Source organism: Chroicocephalus ridibundus, chromosome 1, assembly GCF_963924245.1.
Source record: "Chroicocephalus ridibundus chromosome 1, bChrRid1.1, whole genome shotgun sequence".
In the NCBI taxonomy this organism is placed as follows: Eukaryota; Metazoa; Chordata; class Aves; order Charadriiformes; family Laridae; genus Chroicocephalus; species Chroicocephalus ridibundus.
The window spans coordinates 64,470,166-64,494,592 of NC_086284.1; positions in this window are offsets into that span (position 1 = coordinate 64,470,166).

The following is a 24,427-nucleotide window of genomic DNA, read 5'->3' on the forward strand; positions in this document are numbered from 1 at the left end:
GAATGATCCGAAAAGGTACAACTGAAATTGTAGCCTTGCACCTTTCCCTTGTTCTGCATCACAGAATCACAGAATCACAGAATGGTTTCGGTTGGAAGGGACCTTAAAGATCATCTAGTTCCAACTGCCCTGCCATAAGCAGGGACACCTCCCACTAGACCTCCCACTAGGCTCAAAGCCTCATCCAGCCTGGCCGTGAACACTTCCAGGGATGGGGCATTGAAAACTTCCTTGGGCAACCTGTTCTGGTGCCTCACCACCCTCACAGTGAAGAATTTCTTCCTGATATCCAATCTAAATCTACCTTCTTTCAGTTTGAAGCCATTACCCTGTGCCCTATCGTAACACTCCCTGATAAAGAGTCCCTCCCCATCTTTCCTGTAGGCCCCCTTTAGGTACTGGAAGGCTGCTATGAGGTCTCCTCGGAGCCTTCTCTTCTCCAGGCTGAACAACCCCAACCCTCTCAGCCTGTCCTCATAGGAGAGGTGCTCCAGCCCTCTCATCATCTTCGTGGCCCTCCACTGGACCCACTCCAACAGGTCCATGTCCTTCTTGTGCTGAGGACTCCAGAGCTGGACGCAGTACTCCAGGTGGGGTCTCACCAGAGCCGAGTAGAGGGGGAGAATCACCTCCCTCGACCTGCTGGCCACGCTTCTTTTGATGCAGCCCAGGATGCGGCATCCCTCTCCTACCATGTACATACTGTGGAGTTAAGGAAAAATGGTGAAATTGAGTAATGCAGAAACATGATGGGCCAGTTTGGAGCACCATCAAATTCCTAATTTGTTCCCTGTAATGTGAATCCAGGCAGCACAACAACATAAAGTCTGCACGCTACTTTTTACAACACCCTTTATCGTGAAATCTTCATCCTGCCCAAGCATACATATAGGTTACCAAAAGAATTGATAGGAAGGAGGTACCGGCATCACAGAAGACATTATGCAGCTCATTATGCAGCTCAGAGCACATCCTGAAGGGAGCAATAACTGGGAGCAATAAGAGGTACAAGACAGTGGAAATGAAATTCCAATATTTTGCAGCTGAACATGCAACTTTCACATACCCCAGCCTTCCTCAACCCTCTTCTTTGACACCTTGCATTTTCAGAACATGTAAAATAGTCATAGTCGGTGTCAGAATGCATGAGTACAAAAGAACTCCCTGACCCACAGGCCGCTGGTCGCTTGCAATTCAGCGGATCTCCCCTCCACTCTGTAATTCTGCACTGGGAAGCAAAGGGCAGTCTGAGTATTTCGAACAAGACAAAAAAAAAATCAGGGCTATCTATTTCTTATTCTGTCCTTTGGTTGCTGGAAAAATCCAGTCTTGACTAAAACTATAAACCAGATTAAAACTCCTTTATACTTGATCTTAAAATATTTGTGGAGAGACTTCCTACAAATTTTTAACAGATGAATGACAGTTATGTGCCTTTCCCTCTATAGAAGTTTACCCAGTAAATGTCCAGAACAGCACAAACATCTCACATGAATAAACTGAGCAATCTCTCCTAAATTACCAAGACTCCCTCAGCATACTCACTTGTGTCCTGCAACTTCATTCTCCAGAGTCTGATTGCTGTATAAGTCAAAGGAGCAGAGTTGATGATTGAATGCTACAAGGGGGTGGCATGTAATACCTTATTAGGCATTCTGCAGACCACTCAAGAGGGGCTTATTTCCTCTAAGAATCTCAATTAGCTGCTAAAGAACAGGAAGCTGCTGAAGCTTCCATGAGAAAGCAGCTAAAGATGCAATTTTCAGCTGGTCAACAGGTAAGAGGCAATTTTCATCATATTATGCTGTGTTCTGCAGGAGACAGATTGGGCTAGTGTGTAAGAAAATGCTTTACCAGCACTTTAGTGAAGACCCATCAGTCTCTAGAATTCAGGATTTTGTCTGAAAAGCTAACAGGGATCTCTGCAGTCCAGATAATGGGGGTAGGGGGAGCTTACCCAGTGCTGTGTTATCTACCCAAGTTATCAAATTAAAAAAAAAAAATCTTTAAATAAGAGATAAATCATGCACGTTCACTATGTGTGTTAACTCTGAAGTCCAAAAAACCAGTATGCTGTTGATGGTTAAGCCTAGAAGATATCTACACATATTTTGTATAGATAGCCACACTAGTCAAATATCAAAGCTAATATTCTGATCTACTATAAATCAGTAATACCTTGCAAGCATTTCATCCTTCAGCCTGTAAAATGAAGTAGAGGTTTTGTCAACAAAACATGTCTTTCCCCATGCACATGTATGTACTTAATCATAGCTCTCATTTTCCTATGTTCCGAGTCCACTGAAGAGAATAAGGAACTGGCCCTTCCTTTCAATGGGAGAAAAATTATGTCCCAGAGAGCTGTGTATACGAGTAGATACCCACACCAATTGAAAGATGATAGCTCTGATTAACGGCGATGAGAGGCTGCTGGCTCTAACAGTGATGAAGAGTTCTGACTCAAGATTGCCCATACAGCATGTAGATAATTCTTGGCATTTTATCTACGGATTTCCAAAGCGTTTTCATTGGAGAGCACTCTATGGAGTGTTGCTGCCAATTCACTTCATGGCAATTTGTTTCTTCTTTTCCTTCTTATTTTGTTTTTTGCTTCTAGAAACTGTTTATATTGTTTTCTTCTGCCCTCCCCTGTTCTAACCTACAATTGCTTGTTCTTTGTGTTCTTAGTTTTCATCCTGCTATTGTATCACTTCTTGTCCCCTGAGGTAAAGCTCTCATATGTCACTGGTTTTCCTTGCTGATTTACCACTTAGGAAAGGTTCAGCACAGCTTGTAGGGATACCTTAGGGGTGGGTCACTTGGCAGCTACCCTGGGTCTGGCCACCTATTTTTACAAGGCTGCACCAAGAGAAATGGAAGTAGGAAAAAAAATTAAGAACTAACAGCCTGCTACTTTAACTCGCAGCCATTAAACAGTGAATGTGAGCAGTCCTCAAGTCTGAGCCCATTTGGTGTTGCTAAGAAACAGGATAGAGGACCACTAAGCTCCTATTGTTTCAGAGAATATGTGCATGGCAGGTAAAAATGAAGATCCTTCCCTATTCTCGCCTGATATTCTTCTGTCTTTCCACTCACATCAGTTTCCAGGTGACAGAGCAATGACTGAAATGCAGATTTCCTGGAGCAGGGATGTAGAGCAGCAGCCCTGGGACCGGACTTAGCCTGCCAAGAAAACTCATCCAATCTATGGCCCGATTTTTCCATTTTGCAGGTAAAAGCAAGGAGCAAAACAAAACTACGGATGAACTTTGTAATATCCCGTAGCATAATGACTGTTTCTGAGAAGGGAAATACATCCTACCACCTGAACTAATTTCAAGCGTCCCCTTTCACCTGGCAGCATGTATATATGCATGCATGTGCAGGTGTCATGCTGATGCGATCTGAGATCACTTTGTGCCTTTCCCTTTCACCAATGTTCATGTCACAGGATGAGACAATAGTTTCAGTTTGATTTTAAAGGGATGCTTATTAATGTACTTATCTTTCTGATCAGCCTGCACTGCGTATGTTGACGTCTGCTCTCACCATATCGTAGGGGATACCCGTATTAGCGTCATGTGGTGAATCCAGACACGCGATGAAGGAAGAGACAATGGTACTTCCCTGAGAAGTGCTCCTAGTGTCTACCCAAGAAGCGTGGGGGGATCCATCCAGGGGCAGTCAAGTGCTGGAAAACATGAAAGAAATATGGAACTCCTGACTTCCCACTCTCACTGAATCGACAGCTCAGTGTGAAAGAGGGAGCCCTGCCTTTCCCATGGGTGATATCTGTCAGAGGCAGCTGCAGGAAGGGACACCCAATTCATTCAGTTCCAAGTACACTGAAAGGCTCCCATAAGCTAAAAATTTGGATTTTACCGCAATATGAGTATCAGGTATTGCACATCAATAAAAATAACCTTGAAATTCTTTCTATAAGAACCATGCAGTCACCTAAATATTTGTATTATGACTGTCATAGACAGGAATTGATATATTTATTATTTTCATCTACATTCCTAAGTCTCACCTGCATTTTTCTCTCTGTAAATATTGGATGAAATTACTTTAAAAAGAAACCTCAAACTTTAGACACATGTATAAACCATCCACTTACGTTACTAAAGTGAAAGAGACACTATTTGAGTGGTTTAGCACATAAGAGTGAGTTCATTGGACAGATCTGTTCTTGTAGTTTTGCAGGGGGTTACCAGGGCCAGCTGTGTTCCAAATAAATTTGCTGACCTAAGTGAACTTCCTATCAACAAAATTCTCTCAGGCTCCCATTATTTCTCTACAACAATTAATCAACAGCTGCTGAAAAGTTATGAGCGTGCTTGTAATTTTCAGTAAAACTAATGGAAGTCCTATCTTCTGAAATGTTGAAGGAGGTTTGTCTTCTTAACCCTGGTGTGAATTTCCTGATTTATTTTTTAAATCAATTACCCTTCTGAACTCCCATGTCTCCTGTCTTTGTCAGAAAGGATCCCAGGCTCTACCATGACAGGCATGGATAGTTTTCGCTGATGCCTATAAATTCAGTCCTCCAAAGCAGTGGGAAGATGTTGATATTTGTCAGAATTCTGTCGTGCATAAACAGGATGTCGTTACTCCTTTTGAATTCATGTAAACACTTAAGTTTTCTCTTGGGAATCGGTATTATTCGGTATCTCTACTGCTGGCAGTCAGGGAGAGGGTCCTGTTTGTGTAAACACCCCTTACTCAAAACGGTGCTCTGAGGGTCTCCGTGCTGCTACAAGGGTGTGTTGGGCAGAGCTCAGGGACCAGCGCGGAGTCATCCTCACTGGACTCCCTTTGAGAACCAGTGCGGGGAGCTCACTTCTATTGCTTTTTCTCTTCTTGCATTGATAAGAAAGTATTGTTCCATCCTCAAGGGCCAAACATATTTCACTTACACACAAAAATGATACCATATCAAAAAATGCTTAAGACTTAATGATAATATTCCTGAAACTGTTCTGAATAAGAACTTTGCAGCTTTGATGTTCAGGATGTTGCACCTTTTTTACGTCTGATGGAAGTGCTAGTTATTGGACTACTGAAGCAGGAAATAAAGCATGCAGCAAGGAAATCCCTGAGACACTCCACATGTTTAGAATAAACCCTACCAGATATTTTCCTTTGGTTTTTGAAGGAAGTTATTCTAAAGTTTCATTTCTGGAAGAAAAAAAGAGTAATCCCACTATGCCAGTGTGGCTCCACCTGCAAACAATATCTCATTTGTCCAACCATTTGCAGGAGCAGGCCCTGTGCGTTGCTCTTAGTGCCTGAGGATTACGTCATGTTCTTTTGACTTTCCTTCTGTTCAAATAACCTAAAACACAATGCATTTTTTATGACCCAGGTCGCCTTTTGTTTTCCCACGGAGCACAAAAACAACATTCAACAAATTTGACTGATAAAAGATTTTTATCTTACATGGGAAAGCAATGCTGTTTCTCTAAGCCACACGTAATGTATTAGTAATAATGGTATTCCACTTCAAACAAATTACAAACTAATGTTAGTGTTCTTAACATTGTTATACTAAATAATAACTCCCCACAGGCCAATTTGCATACAAAATGTAACATTTAAAGCCAAGTTACAATTAGCACTTTGTTATGGAAGTCTGCGGACTGTAATTTACTGAAACAAAGTTGTACTTGCTGCAAGGAATTTTAATTTATGAAAAATTACCCACTTAGAATTGCTGTCACAGTGGACCTACTTGTATTAAAATGATGGGTACCTAATAAATACATTTATTATTAATGTAACAAATGACACAAATGAAAGAAAGTAAATGCAGGATTAATGGTTGTGCCTCTGTAAATAAGGGATGCAAGTTGACAACTCTTTCTCTTTACTGATGGTGGCACATAGAGCAATATATGTGTGCGAGGAGGAGGGAAGAAGAGGGTTCTGAGAGAAAAGGAAACAAAGATAATGAAGGGAAAGAGGAAAAGCAAGGAGGGATACACGAAGTGAAAGAACAGACAAATACACAGGATGTTAATGAATTGAAAATTAGTGTAAGAGTAAACTTGAAAAATCTAGCTCAGCAAAGATGAATCACACTAGTACTTCATTTCCCTTGGGCGAATGCCATAAATCACCTGACAATGTTAGTGAAAGTTCTCAATCCCACAGACTTTATTTGAAGGCAAAGAACATTATTTAACTGATGTGAGTACTTACAAAGCAACAACATACAAATAGAGACATTCTGACATAAAAAAATAAATTTTTCATCCTCTCCCCTGAATTCAGGCTTAAAAATTTGAGGTTTGTTGTTCATTTTAGTTTGAGGGGGTTTGGACCTCGCGGGTGTCTGGTGGATCTTCCACTTAAAAATAAAAGGCCATAAGAGTACCTAAAATGTCAATTTGTTTGGCAAATACTGCTAAATAGGGTCTGCAAATACCAGCTGAAATTTTTAAGGAATTTCTTTTCACTTATACACACAAGATTTTGTACTCCCTTCACAAACCTCAGGACTTTCTACGTTAGCGGGACACAGATGCAGCACATCACCCGAGCAGGCACTCGGTCCCTCTGTCATCCAGACCTGGGGTGGGGGGATCACATGTATCTGTGCCTTGGGTTCACGTGACTGACTGCAAACGTGTACTGTCATCATCACATCTGCTTGCGTGGCAGGGAAAAGCCTTGCCAACCAGCCCCAGGTCTCCACGCCACCTGCAGTGCCACCATTGAGGCTGGTAAGGTTTGGCAGGGCCAAACATGCAGAACTCTCACAGGCTATAAGAGGCCACTACAGGTCTGGAATATTTATGCGGTGGACAGTTCCACTGTAGATGTTTCAAAACCACTTGGGTAATCTGGTCTTTTCAGGGAACAGAGACATTCCCACATAATTCATCTGACTAACCACAAAGACTACATGAGTTCAGCCCTTTCACGTCTGAAGGAATCACTGGGAACTCTGCTTGTGACAGTCCACCGAGCTAAAAATAATGTGGAAAATGATCTCCCCATGAATATCCTGTGAGAAAAGAGAGCCTACGTTTAAGATAAATCATTCTTTGAGGTTATTTATCCACCTCTAGTTAAATCTGATAGATGTCTTCATCTATAAAAAAATTCTTGACAGTATAAACTCAAATTAGGTCATAGCTTGCCTTTGGTAGACGGATACTTAGGCAGCACTGGGCAGCACTAGTTTATTGAAGAATGAAGTGAAGAATGTGGTAAACACCCAGTAAGCAGCATAAATTCAGTCACCCGTAAAAACCCACACGTATACATTTCATACAGTTGGCAGCTTCCCATCTTGATGGAGATCAGGGTGAACGGTGCCCTCAAGATTGCACGACATTACAAGGAAAGCTCGTAGGACCAAACCAAGCCTGGGAGTAAGTAGTCACCACTTCATTGTTCTGTGTGGTTTTATACTCACTGACACCAGCACAAAGCTTTGCTTTGTTTCTATGAATATCTTTCTACTAAGAATTGTTTCTTTCTTTTCCTTAGACATTATATCATTATATGCTTTTACAAAACAACAATATGTTCCTAGGATCAAGATTCTTCTATCAAGGCTTCAAAAATTCTAATAATAGAACAAAATGCTTTAAAAATAACTGGGAGGGACACGGAAAAAAAATTACAAAATAGATTGGATTTGCTAAATGCTTCTTTTTATTTTTAGCTTGCTTGGTTTCTTTCTTTATAAATGGTCTCATTGATTTATAGAAGCATATTCAACTCTCGCAATTCAGATTCTGGATCCAACCTAGTCTGACTCCCTGTTTGATTTTACATATAGCGGATGTTCTCAAGAGACTTGTTGAAGCTGTTCACTAGAACATAAATTTAAACATTGGGTTAAATCCTCATGGAAAATGAGTCAAAACCTCTTATTACAGTATAAAAAGCAAAGCTATAGAGGTGTATCCATTGAGTACATAGCTAGTAGAAGATAATTCACAAAAAATAAACACCTCTATTATAATATTTTTCCTCATTTTTTTAATTTAAAGAATTATCAGCATTTTCAAAACCATCCATTCTGGTAGTCAAACATAGGTATTGTATTCCAGGGGCACGCTTTTTTGTTTTTTAAGTTTTTCTAGTTTAGAAGACGATTTTGACAAGCACCCACTCTGCACTCTCAATCTGGAACCTGACAATGTGATTTTTTTCTGGTCTGCCTGAAAACACCAGCAATACGTGTTCTGTTGGCCAAAAGCTTTAGCTTCACCTGAGGAGCTGCTATTGTTCTCAGTCTTCATTTCTCTTTTCATGCTTGATGTGACATTCCCATGATTTGAGCTCTCATGATAAACATCATTCTACTGAATCCCATTTTAAAGCAGTTTCCAAAAGATTAAAAATGTTGGAATTGCAATCAGCAAAAAATAAATAAATGGAAATAAAAACCTGCTCAATAGAAATTAATGAAGGAGCTTATCCTTTTTTCCCCATGAATTCTTATTTCTATTTCATTTGAATCATAAAAATGTGACAGAATCATAGAATCATAGAAAAATAAACCTTCTTTTATAACTGAAAACATGTTTTCTCAGTTCACCATTATAACCAATCACTGAGAGGATGAGTTCTTGGGCACTATTCAAGAAATGACAGTGGCAGCATCCCTTTCTGATGCCTAATACTTTATACCCAGGAGATTTTATTGAACTTATAGCACTGCATGATCTAATAGCAAACGGCCATAGCTACAAATGTTTAGGAACGTTCGCTACACTGACCGAAGCAATTTTCTCCAGCTTCACCTCTGAAACCAACACAAAACTAATCATCAAAAATTTCTTGGCAATTTCTGGAAAATAAAGTTGTGGTTTAGATCCCTACTGGAAAGGCTAAAAGGCCGAGGTGATTATTTTACTACATGAGGCTACCTGGCGATTTTAGAGTGGTATTATTCAATAAACACATACAACCCATTTACCTAGCAATAATTTTACATTGATTCTTCTTTTTCCTCATTCTCCAAAAGCTAGGAAGATTAAAGAAAATGAGTAAAGGCTCATCACATCATTTTATCTGATGTGAATCAATGTGAGTGACTTCTATAAACCTGTGACCACTTAACCCAGCTGTGTATATGACAGTTTTATTAAATGAAAAGGCTATCACACAATTTACTGAAACACATTGAAATAAGACATTTTAACAGAGTACAAACAACAATAAAACCTTTTAATTCAAAATCACAAAAAGGTTCATTTAACAACATGGTTAATTGAGGCCCCACTTCAGAGCAGTATTTATGCAAGTGCTTTATTTTAAATCCAAAAGCAATTATGGCTAGCTTGGAGTTGGAAGGAGATGACAATGATAATGGGTGGGAGGGGGGTAAAATGGATGCAGAATATTCTTTTTAGACTAAATTCATTCAGTGGCATATACTAAAATCCAAATTACAGAATAGTAACAGATCGCTTGACTGATAGAAATATTAAATTCTTAGCTTGCTTCAAAAAGGTAAAACGTATCGAAACTACAACTTTCCTTCTCAATTTTAGTAGATGGAAACTGATGATTTTAAAATTTATCCATTTTGAATCTTCATGTGACAGCAAGAGTGAAACACTGGGGACTTTTAAGGCCACACGTAATATTAATATACTTATGTAAGTCATATAGGACACTGATGTTTCCTAGCTGAAAATTATGCATTCTTACCTTTCAATAGTTTTAGTAGGTGTATAATTCAACTTTATTTATAAACAAAGGTGCTTAATGGGTATATGTATACACTCAGAATATGTATCAAGGGCTTCTCTTTTGCACCTGTGATTGATGGTTTCCTTCCCTTTGTTAATATATGAAATTTCTAAAAGAGTCGTTTCTTCTTGCAGCCACAGATGTTATATCACAAACAGAGAATTATGTTTCCTATTATAAATATTTCAGGTGTAAAGAAAAATTTCAGCAAGAAATTTCCTGTTTATATACATTTATCTTCAGTACTTATCTTTGAAGAGAAACCTATAGAAAAAAAAAAAAGAAAAAAGAGCTGCGTATGTAGGTAACACTGACATATTTTAGTCATTTGTTTTTAAATGTTTGACCAATACAAAAACTAACCTTTAGGTTAATGTTGTGTTTCTCCTCCCTATTGCCTGTCTCAGATGGTACATATCTACTTCTGAAACAGATATTAATCTTTTTTGTTTAGACTAAATGTCCATCTCATATTGTAACTTTGTGTAGCGTTGATCAAATACATATACTAAGAGAATATGTTCAATATCTATATTTTTGAGTGAGAGGTAGTAACTGGAATATCTGATAGTATCTACCTGATACAAGACTTCATTAACTATTGCAAAATTTCGGATAAGGTAAGAAACAACTGTATGTCTAAGTGTAAAAATATCCATCAGACTAAGTATATACTTCTCAAGGAGCAGAAGAGTGTCTCCTAGGATACAACTAATTATCAATTAAGGAAGGAAAGCATCAGAAGTACAACTGATAGATTATTAGTGCCATTACATTTTGTTATAGAATTAATTCAACTGCCCTTAAACAATGCCTTTGAGATGATGTAGTAGTGAACAGGGACAAAATTATTAAAACTAGTGGGGGGGTCAAGGAGAAGAGGTCAGATTCTCAAAATAAAATCTTGTTAAAATTCCAACAGTAAAAAGCTCTAGTTTTTCCAGTCCTTAAAAAAGTTATATCAAGCTCTATTCTGTTAGAAGAGTAGTCTTGCAGGATGAACATTTGACATGATATCTTTTTTCTTTTTTTTTTTTTTTTAATCAAGGCAAGTATAACAACTCAATGTAGTCTGCCCTCTGTAAAAGGAGTGCAATCAGGTTAAGATCTTAAATGCTTTAGAGGCATTTCTTAATTCTACTGGAGTTTAAGTATTTTATTTTTTTTATGTCTTGGCTCTTCCTGTTTTAAAGGTGTTTTCACATCTAATACACCTTAGATAGAGTGTCAAGAATCCAAATAATAATACAAAGAAATTAATGTTTAACTGTGAATATAGGTCTTTCCTAAGCTTTAACGTGTACTGTAGTTCATTTTAGAGGAATAATTTAAAAAGATAAAAAATATTCATAGTCCTAGAAAAGAATGGCTCCTCCGTCTACATTTTAAAATTTGAGAATCCCAAGACCAGTTTTTTAAACTAAATTTCTGAAGCTTACATAGGAAAAATATTTATAATGGTAGTATTTGGTGCATGCAATAATGCATCAAATGGTGCAATTTCCTTGGTAAGCAGAGAAAACCCTGCTCAGACAAAGCCTGCACATTTTTAGCTTTGGTACCATGAGAATCCTCTCCTCTGTTTTGAATGCTACCCCTCATAGGAGTAGAAGTAATTGTATGTGTCTGTGTTTGCAGGCTTTTGCATTTGCTTCTTTGCTTATCTCACATTGTTATGAAGAGCAGTCACGGTAGACTTTAATGAGCCAGAAAGGGATGGGTTCTCTCTTTCTTGCTGATACTCAACGTGAGATGTTTTCTGTAAGTCTGTAAAACAGAACAGGCCTTTATTTATTTAATTTGGAATTGAAGCTGCTCAGAAACCATTTTCTATTTATCTACTTAGAAATTACAGGTGACCATCAGGACTTATGTATGTTACAGATAAAGGAGGAAAAAAGAGCAAGCATTGAAACAAAAATTTAAAAATTGCATGAATGCAGTGTCATTGATTCAACATGCCATTGATAGAGCTTGTCTGTGACAGCAGAGCTCTGTAGAGAAACTGATTCCTTGCCAGATTTGAGGTGGAACACACATCAAGGAATGACAGGTGTGTAGATTAGTGGTTCATCACTTTAAGCTCTACTTTCTTCACAGTTATTTTACTTACAATAAATATATAGATATATAGATATTCAATAACTAGGAGTTATTTCACTATTAAGGGGTCATTATATGAAAGTGTTAATTTCTAGCTTCTTTTGTAACCTACTGACATCCCTGAATGTAAACATAGCTGAACCTTTCTAATATCTAAACATAAACTATTTATGCATCCACCCTTTGGAAAATACAGATAAAAATAAGTGTAATTTTCCCATTCTGTAAGAAAGCAAATGGATAATGGTATCTAAAAGAAGCTAGATAATGCTCCAAAATGCTCAATTCTCATTTATAAATATTTCCCGTATGCTCCAAGATAAGTCATATGCAGTTATGCATTCTTTTTCAATGCTTTGCAAGTACAGACTTTTATCTGATTTTTTTTTCTGAAACTATTGATACAAAGCAGAGGTAATACAAAAATAAATGTTCAGGAAATTGGATGTATGAAGGAAAAACAGACTGCTGCTCACTTTTCTCTTAAATCACTTTTTCACCTGCCTGTGGAATGCCTCAATAGAGCCCATAATAAGTATATAGGCTGTTACATGAAAAATAATTTTGAAAGGCTACCTTTAGCATAGAGAGGCCAATGAGCAGTATGAGAGATGTCTCAGATGTTGATGGTTGCATCAGAGTGGCAACCTAACCTGGAGGATTCAAAACAACTTCTGAAGTAGAGTCTTAGGAAAGTATAGTAGAGTTCGCCTTGGTGAATTATTCCCTGAGTCTCATCTCAAAAAGTTATATTGCTCTTCTTTTAAAATGTACTTTTTAAAAGGAATGATAACCAATTTTTATACTACTGTATGTGAAGTAGTGAGCAGCTTAGGATGATGATATAAAAAGACATTTTCTACTTATTGTCTTTTATGCTTGTAAGTGAACTAGCTGTAAGACACTATGGTATATATGTGGGAGTTTGCGCCTCATTAAGCCTTAAATTGTGCTAGGTATCTGTCTGCAAAGCTATTGTAAAAAGATAAATGGGGGGAAAAAATCGCTGCAGTAAAATGTACACATCAACTTTTTAAACCTTATTGCGAAAACAGCTGAAGAAATTGACTTTTCATAACCTTCTTCACTTATAACTATACTTTACATAACAAGGTCTGAGCTGCTCATAAATGTACAAATAGACAAGGCCTGTTTCAGTGGCTAAAACGTGTCATGTCCTTTTGTTCACATTTCACAAGTTAATGAATTTCCTTTAATAAAAGGGAGCAAAATGCCAAGGGAAGAAAACCATGAAAACAGTTGAAGGAAAACTATTTAATTCCACCCCTGTGCGCTAATGGAACTTTTGAAAGAAAATAAGAACTTTTGTCTCAGAGAAACACTTTCAGCAACTGAAGGAGTTGTTCTCGAGTTTTATCCCACCTATACATGGCAACAAACCTAGGATGATTTCTCTTTTAAAAGGCATGCCAGCAGCAGCTACAGAGGTCAGTATTTGCCATTGGAAATATATATTATGCTCTCAGCTTTCTTAGATGGAGAGGACAGCAATGTAATGAAAAAAAAATCTTGATATTTCTTGAACAAAGCATTATGTATGCATGTATAATAGATGATGCCAGAGACAAGGAACCTTCTGTTACTGTTGATAAGAGCAGTAATTGTACGATGCTAAAATAAGGAAGAGTAACAAAAGCATCATCAGTGTAACTCCATTCTTATACTAGAATACCCATATGTCATATTAGAAAATGCTCAAGAATTTTTAGAGGAATAGTTGTGTCACATACACACAAGCAGTACAGAAATTTCATCAGAAAACAGCAATACAAGTGTGGGAGAATCAGCTTAGCAAAGTCCATAGTTTATGAACGTGATATTTAGAAACTGAAAGACTAGAAAAGAATAATGGAAATTCATAGGATGTGGCAAAATATGAGGGGCAGCATGTCCAATGAATGAAGAAAGGACAGGAAACCTTTGAGAGGAATATAGAGGATACCCAGAAGCTGGAAGTGTCATCAGTGCAGCTATATTCTTACTTGACCAGCAAACTTACCAACACACACATGTAATGTCAAAATCATCTGGATTTTTCTTTCAATAGAAGCGTGGCTGCTACTGCTGTTCAGACAGTTTTGGAATGCCTGTCTGTTAAGACTGAATCTAATTCCACATGGGACTAATATAGAAGATTTCTGTGGTCAGCTCCTTGAGGAAGTAAGCAAAGGAGGAACATCCTTCAACAAATAATATATATCATTATTATTCTGTAAGGTAAAGAGTCTAAAACTGTTTTTCAGCAATATAAGGTTTACATTTATTAGAGAATGACTGACAAAAAGTAGTCTCCGCAGAAGACTCTACACATTCACAGGCTAAAGAAACTGCCAGGGGAGTACTTTGCACAATTGAACCAAATTACATGCAAAGAAAGACATTTCCCACAGCTGGCCATATATAATCATCATCTTATTACCTTTTTTCTCTTAGCTGAAGTGCACATCTCTCTAGCTCGCATTCAATAGACAGCTCTACTCTGAACAAGGAACAAAATTTTTCAAGTAGATAATACTTAAGAGGAACATTCTGTTAGACTTAGAAAAACTGAAAACGTTTTTATCCTACCCAACTCCTCCCATTCCTCAGCTTCTGACAGTTCCTTGGGTATGACAAACCAATTTGGAAACTGTTCTTAAAGTTTAGTCCTCAGAAATAAAATCAGAAAAGATAGTCATAATGGTTAAAGTATTATTAAATTATTGTCATTAAATAAAGAAAAACACACTAAAAAAAACTCATTTGAAAAAGCTGAAAGAACTACCTCCACTTTTTCATGCATCATATTGTTCCATAACAGTGGTGGAAGAAGCATCTTTTGCAATTTCCCACAGAAATCTATTGTTTTCCTTCAAGAAGTCTTACAGAAACTGAGCTGTGTTAAACTCCACTGAGAAAGGCAGCCATAGCAAAACCTCAGGTCTACCAGTACCTCAGCATGTGTTTCTTCAGCTTGTATTTTGAAAACAGAAATGTACTGTAAGTTCTCAACAGTATTTATTGGGTTCATAGACAGTTGGTGACCATCTACTCATGGCTACGGTTTTCTTCTTTTTTTTTCTTTTGCTTTTTTTTTCTTTTCCCACATTGTCTGTTGTGCTTTTCTTTCAACATTGAATATATGCTTGTGAAAATAAACAGACACTACCTATAACACCAGTTAAGCAGTTACCAACATAAGAACAGGTTCTATAGAAAGATGTTAAAAGTCCATATAAACTGTGTCCTGGCATTGCTCCCAGTTTCTGCCAGTCATCTGCAACAAATTATAAATGAACAGGTAAAGGACGTCTAATGCCAGAAACCCATTCAATGCTGCCAAAGAAGGTGGGACAGAGGAAGCTATTTTACAACAGGGCTACTACTACCTTGGCAGTCCCCTAATGGCCTGTTTCTGAAAAGAGGGTGCATCTTGAACCCTCTGGTACTTCAAAATAATACTGTTGTGCAAATTCCATGAGGGACTCAGTGCATAAAAAGTGCATTAAAAAAGAAAAAAAAAGTTATCAGCATCCTACCTAGTTAACTAGCTGTGCCTCCTTACAGAACTTGGCAGTAAATAGCAAGACACCCACTTTTTCTGGAAAAGATACAAACGTCACATGAGTTGCATCCAATGTATAAATTTAAGCTTGTAAACCTGAGGCATTTTTCCTTTCTACGGCCAATAGCTGGAGATGAGGCTCTTCCAAGCAGGGATTTATCTCATCTTGAGACAAGCCTCTAATGCAGGTCAGGTAAACACGCTTCATTAGGTATATATTTTTCTCCACTGACATAAACACAGACTATAGGATTAACTCAGATTTAGGTGTTTGTCTTTTTCAGTCATAAGAGATGAATCTGACTCCATGTTATATTTTCAGGTGTCCTGACATAGCCTGGAAAGCAAATTGGAAACTAGTCTTTATAATTGCGATGGATTGTCTAAATAAATGACAAGAATCTGTTCATAATCATTTAAGAGAAATGTAATGTTTTATTTTTATATACATTTTAATACTTTATTATTAAAAGAATGGAAAAAAGAATGGGTGAAGAATTCCCAGATTGTTCCACTACTGTGTAACTGTGTATGTTTCTGACAGAATGGGGTAGGGTCTGGCTTTCAAAACTGACTTTGGAGTATTATATACAGCCCTTAAAATCACACTACCCACTTTGCACACCACCTTCCAGTCTGATATTTTCTAATTGTATTTTACCAAAATCCAAAAAAACAATTTAATAAGATAAATGTAAATTTAGATTGGACTTTGCAAATAATTTGTAATTATGCTGCTTATCTCATTAGCACAGAGATAATATTATTCTTATACACTTTTGATTCTAAATATTAGCCCATAAGTATCACAAAACATTAAAATGTTATGTTAGTATAGTTATAGATTCCAATCACACTGTAACATTTTATGAGTCTTCCTCATATGTGCATTACCGTTCAAATTTTAAATATATCATAAATTTACATTTTCAATTTATGTTTAGAAGAATGAAGGGCGCATGTAGAATTCAAGAAATTTTATGTCCAAAATTACACAGATGCTCTTTTGCTTTCTTCTGTTTTTCAGTGTTTGAAGTGTTAAATAATTGGGTTTACTCTTCTTCTAGAGAAATAAGTATACATACAGTGGATCAATAATATATCACAGGAAAGACGTACGGAGGTGATATACGGAGGTCATTTTATCTTTACTTAAAATGAATGTAATATAAGCTAGTGAAACCATATTCAGACTAGTTTGTTGTAATTACACTTTGAATAGAAGGAGGCCAAGTGACCATTCTTGCAATTTTCACTCGCCTGGCTAGAGCACATGGTCTGTACAGATTCTGATTAACAACAAATTCAAAATTGTTCTCAAAATGTTTTCACAAGGTGTTAGCGATGAGTCACACAGAGCTGCAGCCTGTTACCACTATCCCTCATCTAGTATAAGCTGTTAAAAATTTTTCCAGAGCAGACTAAAAGAAAGGCCATTGTCTCCATAATGCTTCTTTGAAGTGAATAGCTACTGCTCATGTATTTCTGTAGCTGGGAGGAGTGATCTGACGGAGTGCAGATTTCCTCAGCGTCCAGTCTTTCCCAGCAAGGACGGCTTGTGCTTCTCACTGTCGTATGAGGTCAAAAGAGAAGACATTCGGTGTCAGTCACAGAACAGTTACAGCATTAATAGTTACCATTTTGTACTTTTATTTCATACATTTATCAGAATAAAGCAAGAGGATCATCCTTTGCCGTACATTTGTTGAAAATAAAACTGTTTACAAAGATGTTTAGCAGACATGGAGATTTTGCTGGAAAATCACTAAGCTCCTAGTTTCCATGCTACAGAAGAGACTGGACAGATGGGCGGTGTCTACCCAAAATAAAAAGAACATGTCCAGTAGAAAGGGATGCCTGACTCTCCCATCCTTCCTCTGAATATAGAAAACCTTCATTAGACAGAAGACTTAGATTAACATTAACACCTGTCAGTCAGCCCATGAAGGGCAACAGTTGATGTCTTTGGAGCAGAAAGTGGAGCTGCCCTTTTGTACTGGATAAGTACTTGGAAATTATTTGCTGAGCTGAGCTGTCTATCAGCTGATCAACCAATTAAGCAATGAATCCCAGCTCTTTTAAGTGAAAGATGCAAGTGTGTCAGCTGTGGAGCAGCTTGGGTGGTCTGAAGGCAGTAACAGCTGTGTGAGACATGGGCAGGGCAAGCAGAAACATAGCACCCAAGTAAATATGTGACTCAGTGAAACACTGGCACGGATAGTATAATTAAAGGTGTTCAGGAAGCACTGGAGTGTGAAGACATAGCAAATAGGGAAATAACAGCTTTTTATACTGTATCAGAGACTAGGAAGGAGATTTTTCTTCTAATTTCAACACTCCAAATAGAAACATGCAATCTAATGGCCATCAAGTGAATACTGCTACACCTAACAACACTCATCTCATATAGTTCCTATGCAACTTGAAATAAAATATCTCCTCAGCCAGTACAGCAACAACTATGTGCTGGACCCCTCTACTTCCAGCCGGAATATAAAATGCCTTGGTCCCCTCCTGCCTAAATGCCCCCTCCTGAGCATCAGGTTCTTCAGGAGAGCAGAGAGAATGCTGGCCTCCTCTGAAGACGCAGTGCCACCTCCCTTAGCGGCTATTAGGAGAAGTGTATTAATAATGTTTGGGCTGCAGCCCTTAAGAGTCTGAAAGAGTTATTAATGGCTCTCTCTACTCACACGTTGCATATAGCAGTACAAGCTTGCTGCACTTAATCACACACTTTGTTATCTTCTTAACCCTCTTTTTCATGCTGTGAATAGGGCACTACAAGTATCTTTGTAACTAGGGAAACTTTCTTTCCTTACTCTCAACTAACTAAGTCACATCGTGTGTTGGATCTGTGGTACTCTTGGTGCTGCTTAGATGAGGAACAAAAAGCACGATTGTAAGGGAGATCCTCCCTTTAATTATTTTGCCAGTGGCACAATTCCTGACTGAAAAATACAGAGAACTGCTCACAGTATGAGAAATATTGGATTTCCTTTCTTTGAATTCCCAGGGAATTAACCACTTCTCCTTCTCTCCTTTCTCCCCTTCTGCCTAAATTTCCCCCCAACCAAGGGCTCCATTGATCTCCTTCATGAATTCTTCAATGGAAGAATACCACACAGGCCCGTGGTAAGGGTGAGGTAAAACACTGTCAAATAACTGTACAAGTACTTGAGCCTTCTGGCTTGAGAGGCCACAGGTAGTTTCAGCAGTAAGTGTAAGTTACTAGTGGATGTGAGGGGAGGGAAGGCAGGGGGCTGGGGGTGGGTGGAAGAGAAGGGGAAAAGAGACCAAACGAGCAACCGAAGTGCCCAAAATGTCTCACTACAGTTCTGGGTACGTATTCGAGCTTTCCATTTTTCTATTTTACTGTTTCCCAGGCCTTAAATTAATGAAATGTATACATATTATTATGAAATATTTAAATATATATGTATGAAATATATATACATGTATGCACTTATATATCTATGTATATGTACAGTTACTTGTTCTCTTGAATTATTCTTGCATTTTCCTTTTTTTCCCTTTTGTTTTTCTCTCAACTGAGGTGGAAGCAGAAGAACTAGGGAAGACAATTATTTTAAATAAATAAATAAATAGCCCAGTACTTTGTGCTCTATTATGTCTCTTATAATGAGGTGTTCTAAATCTTCTAGGAGTTTACAAGTTACTGAAAACATGTAAACGCTAGCCGGTAAAAGTTTTTATTCAGTTTGGAGCAGAAAATCTAGATTTGGGCTGATAAGAAAATGGATTTCCTTTCCCAGGAAAATTCAAAACTTGGCAGGGGTGGAAGTGTGTTTGTTTGTTTTCTGTTCAATGTTTTGATGAACTCAAGACCTATCAATTTGAATTTTTTTTAGGTTATTTATTATATATGAAAATAATTAAAAGAAAACATGCTAATCCCCACAGACGCCACTGTTTGTGTTACTTAGAGTCAAATCTTAACTCCGTAAATTGGAAAACAGAATGAACCTGGACCACCTATTTCAAGAAAAAAAAAAAAAAGCCTTAAATTCTGCTCTCCTTAAAGGGGAAAAGGGCATCACTTCTAAAATGTAACTAGACCGAGTATGTTACCACCTTGCCAAAAGATTTGTTAACAACAGTTTTTGTTTGTTTGTTTGATTGATTGATTGATTTTAACAAAATTGCTATGTTTACATGAAAAGTTATGTTTATAATAAATTGTCATTTCTGAAAGGGAAGGAAAAAAGAAGGAATCTTCCAATTGCCTCGAGTCTAGATGAAAGCAAATCAAATAAAATTTGAATGAGTATCTGAATTTTGGGGTGTTTAACTGAACCTCTGAGCCTTTTGAGACATACTTATCAGTAAGGAATAGACTGTCAATAGTTAAAAGAAAAAGATATCAATAAATTATTAAGAAAAACACAACTGGATTCCTTTTTGGTTTCTCATAGGGTATTTTTTTCCCTAAACTAATAATTCTTCTATCTGTGCCTTGCATTAATTTTGATAGCAAATGAGAACACTTTACAGAAAATGTAAATTAAAACCAGCAACATCGTAAAGAATCCCCCAAAGATTTACATTTAAAGCACAGTTTGATATAATCAATACCAAAAATAAAACTCATGCTAACACTGACATTTTATATTTCATTTTCTAACCACACTGCCTTTTCTTGTTCAAGATTTTGATCTCCCTTTCTTTGTTATACATAAATATATATGAATGGAATGAAGGCTAACATGATGAAAAAACAGCTTCCGTTGGCATGAGCAGAGCTTACAAAAACTTTCAGATTTGATTGCTAGAAGTTAGGCTTCTAAATTAAAGATCAGTTGCTTGAAGTGTTAGGCACCTGCAATACCCCACTGGCTTCATTTTTAGAGTTTGGGTCGCTTTTATTGATATGGTTAAATGTGGGTTTAGGAACGAGATTTTAAAGAAAGTACTACTGTTCTACTCTTTCCTCCCTTTCTCCTTTCCTTCCTTTCCTGCACACTCTCGCACACACACACACACGTTCATACGTGTATAAAAGGTTTTAAAAGCTAAGTAACATTTCCAGTATGACCAAGCACTTTGTCCAGTACTGTGAATTACATCTAGGATAGGTAGACCTAGATACCACTGAAATGAGATTCAAATTGCTAAAAGGTAGAATAAATATTACATTAGATGGACAACAGAATAAAGTTTAATTAACACTGATATTCATTTTTAGTGCTCCAGTTTTTGTCCTATCTATCTACCCCACTTAACAAATGAATTTTTTAAAAATGCCAGCCTGCTCACTCACCGAATGTGGTGGAGGAAGTCAGATAATCAGCAAGAGAGAATTTCTTGATAAAATAATGCAGTCTTTCTCCTGCAGTTTGCAAGGCAGAGTCCATGGGCTGCCATTTTATGCCTGCTGTCTGCACAACAATTAGCATCACTGTAGGATAAAAACCAGTATGAAAGTCTAGTTTCTTTTCAGTACTGGGATTTTAAAGTACATTACTCATAGATGGTAGATAAGAACAGTTATATAGATAAGAAAAGCAAAAGGTTTGGTTTATGGATTAAAGCCACAAGAAAAAACTGTGCCTTGGACATAATATGAAACCAAATCTTGCTTATGTTCACCTTCCCTTCACTGAAAGGAAGCCATTCAGGAAAGTTCAAGCATTTTCTGCTGAACACTTACCTAATTTAATTCAGTAGAAAAACTCCAATTAACCTCAGGGCAACCTGATCTGACCTCTTGGCTGGCCACTATGCTGAGCTTGTTTGTTTATTAATCTGGCAGATTTAAGATATTTCTGAATCCAGCATATTAAGATAATTGTAATAGTCACTTTTATTAGAGAAAGACAATTATACTTTATTTGATGGATGTCACCATCCTTTCAGGCATTAGTAAGGAAGATTAAGCTGCTTCCTGTACAACTATTTGCATGGCTACCTGAGCATGGTACTTCTATTGTGTGCGTATCACACTTCTTAAGCTATTCATCACTTTTCCTGAGTACAAATTCATTTAAAATGCACCTATCAGTATCAATAAATGAAAGGAAGCGGATGTTTGATGTGTCTCTCTGCACTGACAGGCGCGACACACAGTGCTAAGACCCCTACTGCTTTCTCTAGGAGCCCAGCTTTTGGGTGTCCATAAACATGGTTTGATGGAAGGCCATACAAAAGAGCGGCATGGCCTTTGGCCTTTTTATGACATGGTGGTTTTGGAAGGCTTTGTCTGAGATAAGCCATTGTTCGACAGCCTCTTGAGTTAACTGGCATAAGCCTAATTTCCCTGACATCAATACAGGCTTCTGATAAATCTCTTCCAGTTAGGTTAAATGAAATAGAATATTATTAAGAAGAAGGTTTGGGTTGTGGGGTTTTTTTGTGTTTTTATATACTCATCGAAACAAGGCATCTCAAACAGATTTTACCACTAGATAGAGACTGACTAGAAATAGATTTGGAAATTCTTTCTATGAAGAGATGTACTTAGCAAAACTTGCCTTAAAATAATAATTCATAACCATGTATTTCTTAAACACATGTTCCTAAACAAGATATTTCCTAAATACTGCCTCCATAATACTTCCTGAATTGTAGTAGCACGCTCCTTTTTTCTCTTTCTCTCCCCTACTTAGAAAATGAATGCAGCCATGCTGTGTCAGGCCAAGGATCATCTAACTCAGTATGCTTCCTCTAACAATGGCCATAAGCAAATACCTAAGGAGAAATATGAACAAACTAAGCATACACGATACTTCCAGAATTCTCTCAGCCTCCAAACATTTTCAGTTCAGTGGATTTGCTGAACTGCCTCTGGTGTCTGTATAATTAGTAACTTTAAGTGGCATTATCTTCCACAGACTTGTTTCATCTCAAGTCTATATAAGGTTTTACTTTCAAGGACACCATTTGACAATAAATTTCACAAGTCTCCTATTTTTTTCTTCTTTTTGAATCCAGGTACTACTGGCTTCATCAAAACTTAATTCTTTTTTGGAAGAGGGAAAGAATTAACTTAATCTACATTCTCTGTAACATTCATGATTTTGTAGACTTCTTTCATATTTCCCCTAAGTCACTTCTTTTCTAGGTTCAATAACTACTAGTTTATTCAGTCATTTCTCATAAGAAAGCTAGCCTATATGCTAGCTAACTTTTCATCCTGTTTTAAAATTTCCCTCCAACTCTTTTCTTTAAGTCTTCCTGTTCAGCTCCTGTCTTCCTACAATGACTCATGTCTCCATAATACCTCTTATTACACTTTCACCTCATATCTTTTCAGTTACTGTTCTAAATTAAGCATACATTTTCTTGCTCTAGTTTTTGTTCACCTCTTTCTTTTCACAAGGACTCCCACTTTTCATATTTTCTCCCATTACACTGCTGGCACACCCCTTCATCACATACTCATCTCTCACTCCTACAAGCTGCCAGTACATTTCTTCCTACCTGCTGCTTCCAGCATTTCTCCACTGTCCAGGCAAGGAGGGATAGGAAATTGAAATCTCTGTGAAACTCAGAAACTTCTTGATAGAAGCTGCAGCAGCTGATACTTCTTCTCCCTGCCATAAACTTGAAGAGTGCTGCAAGGATGAAAGCGTAAGAGGGATTAATTTCATCAGACATTGGAGACATCTATGCAGACATCTACCACACTGAAGTAGTTTTCTGGACTGGTTGTTTATAATCACTGGGGAGAAAACATAGATGGTCTACTTAAACACCTCTCATATGGACCCTTGTCTGTAAGATATACCCTACAGCACGTACAAGGAAGGAAACCTTAATTTTCCAAAGTTTCTCTGTCACATCAGCAAAATTTACAGCTACTTCAGCAGGCTAAATTACAACTTTTTCTTACCTTGCTCTGGTAGATTTCTGCACACAGAAAATAACTTGTTGTTCAGTGTCTGCGTCTCCTTGCTTGTCAGCCCTGACCGCACATATGCTACATCAAAAGTCCAGTCTATGACAAGAGACTTCCACCTTCTTGCATGCTTGCCTTGGTAGTTATTAGTTATTGTTATTAGAAACAACAGAAGCAACAAAAAAAGCTATGAGGTTTTCCAGTGGAGGAAGTAGGGAACTTGCACAGAGATTATCAAAACTATTCATCACAAGAGCAAAATCTGCTTTGTTTTCCAGTGACCGCTTTTCTCTTTGCTTCCACCTCTCTTACCATTAGTTAATCACCACTGAAAATCTCAAAGTTATTCATTTCCCAGATGACACACAGGAAAATATTAAGGAGCTTCCAAAGAATTATACTGAAATTATGGGTTACTTTTTTTGCATATTATACTACTAGCAGAGTGGTTTGTGGCTTTGAAAGTTCAGAATCCTTTAAGTAGGTAGTAGAAGTAGGTAGAATAAGAAAGGTAATTCTCTAGGTGGGCTGAAATGACACTTTCCCTCCTATAACATTAACATAATTAGTAGGTAATTGTAATATTTCTTTCTAGTGGAGCGAATGAAGCAATGGTTCAAGTAGAACAGAGAAAGTGATTCTGCAGTTCAAATGATGCTGCTGTGTATTTCTGTACTAAAAATTCATCAGCCGTTCTTGCTAAAATGTTATTACTTCATTAGCAGAGAAATCTTGAAATGTACAAGTAATGTTTGCCTTTTGAAATCTGCATGCTCAAAAACAATTGCAATTAACTGGAACATGCAATCTGTCCAGTTACATGATTAGTGCTGAATATCTAGCTAATATTATGCACAGTTACAAATAATTCAACAGATTTATTCATTCTAGGAATTTAAATACATATTTTTGGAGGACTGTGACTGTGGCAACGATGTTAAGGCAACCATGGGGGTCTTATTGATGAGGGGGTTTTGTGTGCCCAAAACTTTTCTGTCTTTTCCAACATTAGCAGTTGATCTATTGAAAGATAATTTCTTTCCCCTAAAACTTTCTTTCTTTATGACTGTCCATAATATGCTGATTTCAGAAAAAGAATTTAGCTCATGCTAGTTAGTCTCACAATAATATAATATCAAGGGGGGGGATCATGATCCACCTGAGAGAAGGGTACATTGCTGAGA